This window comes from Nanorana parkeri, unplaced genomic scaffold, assembly GCF_000935625.1.
Source record: "Nanorana parkeri isolate BGI_ZX_2015 unplaced genomic scaffold, ASM93562v1 scaffold299, whole genome shotgun sequence".
NCBI lineage: Eukaryota > Metazoa > Chordata > Amphibia > Anura > Dicroglossidae > Nanorana > Nanorana parkeri.
This window is the reverse complement of record NW_017306567.1, coordinates 125,993-130,159: the sequence shown is the minus strand read 5'-3', so window position 1 is coordinate 130,159 and position 4,167 is coordinate 125,993. Positions and strand designations below refer to the sequence as shown.

The following is a 4,167-nucleotide window of genomic DNA, read 5'->3' as shown; positions in this document are numbered from 1 at the left end:
AGAGAGAGAGAGAGAGAGAGAGAGAGAGAGAGAGAGAGAGAGAGAGAGAGAGAGAGATGTAGATCTATCTATATATATGTGTGTTTCCATAAACCAATATACTTATACCAGAACATAATTCAGGCATTAAGTTAACGTTTTCGCATTTCCATATACACCTGCTGTTCAGTCATCCCATTGAAGTATGCTTTACATTTTCTGTAAACCCTCAGGGCTTGTTCACACGAAGCGCGGAGCAGATCCGGACCAGAGCAGGTGCAGACCGGATCAAAACTGCTTCCAATGTATTCCTATAGTATTTTGACCTCCAGTTCACAACGCAGCGTGCGGATCCAGACCGGATCCAGACCAGATCCAGACCGGATGAAAAAAATGCGGCAAGCCCTATTTTACCTGCTCTGGATCTGGAACGCATCAAAAACGCATCTAAAATGCAAAAACGCATCAAAAACACATGCAAGTGCCTGAAAGTCCATGTTAAACTTAAAACATTATTTTTTTTTTACCAAAACCGGCCCTAAACGCATCAAAAACGCGTCTAAAACGCGGCACAACCCACTACACTGCGTGTGCAGAAACCTGACCGGATCTGGTCTGCATTTGGTGTGAACAAGGCCTGAGGCTCATTCACACTTGGGACGTGCTACATTTTTGCACATTTGTCGTACATTGCACATAGGGCAGCCCATTCATTTCAATGGGCTGCCCTATGCGCAGCAAAGAAGCTAATGCACCTTTTGGAGCTTTAAACTTTCCTCATTTTCGAACTGCATTTTTTGTGCATGCGTTAGTCATCTGTGCATGCAAAACACGTCTTTCTTTGTTCATTTGGCAGTGCCATTACCAAAGAGTGGTACCACAGGGGTGATGCAAGTTTTCTCCTTGCTTGGTGCATTTGGCGGTGCCATTACCAAAGAATGGTACCACAGGTGCGATGCAAGCTTTTCCTCCGTTTCAAGAAAGCATGCAAAATTGCAGGATTTTGGGCATATTGACACACTATACTAGTGTGAATGCAACCGTAGTTAGTGGTCTACAGAAACAAGCAAATTAAAATTAAAGAGGAACTCCAGGCAGGCATTTTATTAACTCTTGCAGTAGGGCTACCCCCGCACTGCAAGGGTTAACTGCTCGTTTTTGCCAAGGGCCCAAAATTAAAAACTTATACTCACCTTATTCTCAGAGCCGGCATCGTTCCCTTAAACCTGTCTCCACAGCAATGGCATGTCCCTCTACATCCTCATATTCTATACAATGTCTATAGAACATGATAACTCAAGGATTCCTAGACGGCTGCAGCGAAGGGGGAGAGATGCTCCAGGGATCGGTCTAAGAGCAAGGCAGCTCCGAGGATGAGAGGAGTATAACTATCCTAGGCAAAAACAAGCACTTAACCCTTGCAGTGCGGGGGTAGGCCAACTGCAAAGGTTAATAACATTTCTGTCCAGAGTTCTTCTTTAAATAATCGTCTACACCTTTGTCAGAACGATCAATCTTTGGACCTTCAATTTTTTTATTTTTTTATTACATCTCAATTTTAGCAGAACTTTTTTTTTTCAGTATAATCCTAATTGGAAGATTTCCTCATACACATGCACACAGAAGTTTTGTTTTATAGCATTGCGTGTGTGTGTATTTTGCAGGTGTGTTTATCTTCACAAGGTTATTCATTTTTAATTGAATGATGCAAAACGCTGCACCGATGAGGAATTAACTTTAAAACTCTGACGTGCTCAGTCTCCATAATTTTTTTATATAATTTATCATGCAATAAGATACCTTCTGGACTCCCCTTGTGACGTGTTCTTACTACGCGCCCTTACTACGCGCCCTTACTTTTCTGAAGCCCTTACTATGTTTTACATAATTGGTTCTTTCTCAAGCCCCCCCCTCCTCATGTTGGGGGAGGGCTTTTGTTACATTGGAGCAGCCTCATTGAAGACATTCAACTTAATAAATTAGAAGGTCGCTAACCATCTAGGACATTAAGCCCCCCTTTGCACTTTTTAGCCAATTTGTGCATTTTGTTGCACGTTTTGGCTTTAGCCAATGGAAAGCTAGTTACGAGGAGGAGAAGAAAGTTGTTATGTAGAAAATGCATGTTATGTGTGTTTTTAGGGGCTCCCAAGTCTATAGGGTAAAAAAAAAAACATGATTCTGCCCAAAAAGAAGCTTGTGTCCTTTTTTGAGCTTCAAGTGATAGGCAACACCATGCTCAGGTATGAATGGCCATCATTGAAAATAATGGCATTCTTCACGTTAAGCATTGACGCGCTTCGGGAAACACGTGACAAAACTCCCAGGTATGAATGGAGGCTGATAACAGGAGATCTAGGGCCGCTCATACATAAGCTGTCTATATGCAGTCATAATCAGCCTAAAATGGCTTATAGCACCCAATGGGCAGCACTTAGCTTTCCAACAAGTGGAAACACAACCTCAACCATCTAAAACCTTGTGCAGAAACAAGCTTTCACCTATCTGACTGTGAAGTGTATAATTGACTACTTTCCATAGACAAGACAACTTGTACTCCAGCTTTACTGGTCCTTTAAGGCACACAGAAAAGTCATAGAAGTGCTGAGGAGGCAATAAAGAATGATGAATGGGTTGGCGGGGGGGGTCTTGTGATTGGAAAAAGATGTAGATTAGGTAACAATGCACGATATGGGAAAATACAACACAACAGGCAATGGGAATTAACACCTCATCACCCATTAAAAAAAAAGAAGGTCGGTCATTTTAAATCCCACCTATCATTTTTCACTGTGCAACCCGGAACATCAAGACGACATTATTTTCAGCAGCAGCGTGCAAGGAGCAGTGAACATGGCATGCAATGAGGAAGGATGCTGCTGAAAAGTAAGTTGGAGGTTGCACAAGGCAAGGGTCTCCCCTGCCACCATTTAGAAGCCTTTTGTCTCTTTTCTTTTTTTTTTTCCCTGACTGCTAGTCTCCGGAGCATCTCCAAATTCAATTATAAGCGGGCGGTTTGAATCTACACGGAGGCCTCTTTTTGAGTCAGCGGACCCCCTTCTCATCACACCAGCATGCCTGACTGCAATCAAATCACACCGATAGGCTGGAGGACCATTGTTGATAACTGTGTTCATGGAGACTGGCTGAGGATGCTCGGGGAAGAAATACAAAAAAAAAAAAGATTCTGGTTGCCCCCTTTTTCCAATAAAAAGAGTAAATATCACCGGTGCCCCTTGTAACATATATGACATTTGCATTGCTTCCTGATCTCCAGTGCACGAAAGGATGAGCACATTGTAGAAAGGGAAGGCACTCACCTACCGGCTGATGCTGCTTGCACTTGTCTCCTCCTTTAAATGGATGTTGTAGGAAATAGCCCAAAAAAGAAAATATCCCAGAGTATGTCTCGCAGATCAGGATGGATGTTGCGGATGGACCAGTGCGTGGATGTGCAGCCTTGTGCTATTGCAGGCTTGCTCTTGTATTGTCTCGCTGTGTGTTGGGTAGCAGGGGCTCTCCTCTCTCCCTCTGTGTGACAGCTCCAGCAGCTGCTTAGCTCCAATGTGTTGTATGTGAGGCTTTGGTCTCTAGGAGCTAGAGCATCAGCTGAGCTCACATCTACCACTCCCCTCCACTCGATAGGATTTTTTTTTTTTTATCAGCTTTATTGAAAAGAAGACATTACCGGTGAACTGAATACAATGTTGCAAATAAAAAAGGCTGTAGCGATGATTTTGTGTCAGTGAGACAGAATATTTCTAAAGCGACTCCTTGTGCTAAAGCTTAGATGAGATTTTAGTGATTGGGGTTTATATACACTTTAAAATCTAAACTTGATTTAAAAGGTAACAGCGGAAATGTATTATTTTATATGAACTGGATACACTGTTGCAAATAAAAAGCTGTAACAATGATTTTGTGTCAATGAGACAGAATGTTTCTAAAGCGACTCTTTGTGCCAAAGCTTATATGAGATTTTAGTGATTGGGTGTATAAACACTTTAAAAGCTTATCTTGATTTGTAAAGAGATTTTAGTGATTATTATTATTATACAGGATTTATATAGCACCAACAGTTTGTGCAGCGCTTTACAATATAGGGAAGACATTACAATAAAATTCAAGACAAGATGGTAAGGAGTGCCCTGCCCGTGAGGGCTTACAATCTAAAAGGGGGGGGGAGTGATA

The 4,167-nt window shown here is 42.1% G+C and overlaps 1 protein-coding gene across 1 annotated transcript in view; it reads right to left on the bottom strand.

Annotated features, from left to right (window-relative positions):
• LOC108788010 (catenin alpha-2-like) overlaps positions 1–3,550 on the bottom strand; it is a gene marked incomplete at its 3' end in the record, with an annotated part of 1,352,655 nt that extends 1,349,105 nt beyond the window's left edge. Inside the window, exon 1 of the mRNA XM_018557721.1 lies at positions 3,301–3,550. The remainder of the gene's footprint in view (positions 1–3,300) is intronic.
• Between the last annotated feature and the right edge of the window lie 617 nt (positions 3,551–4,167).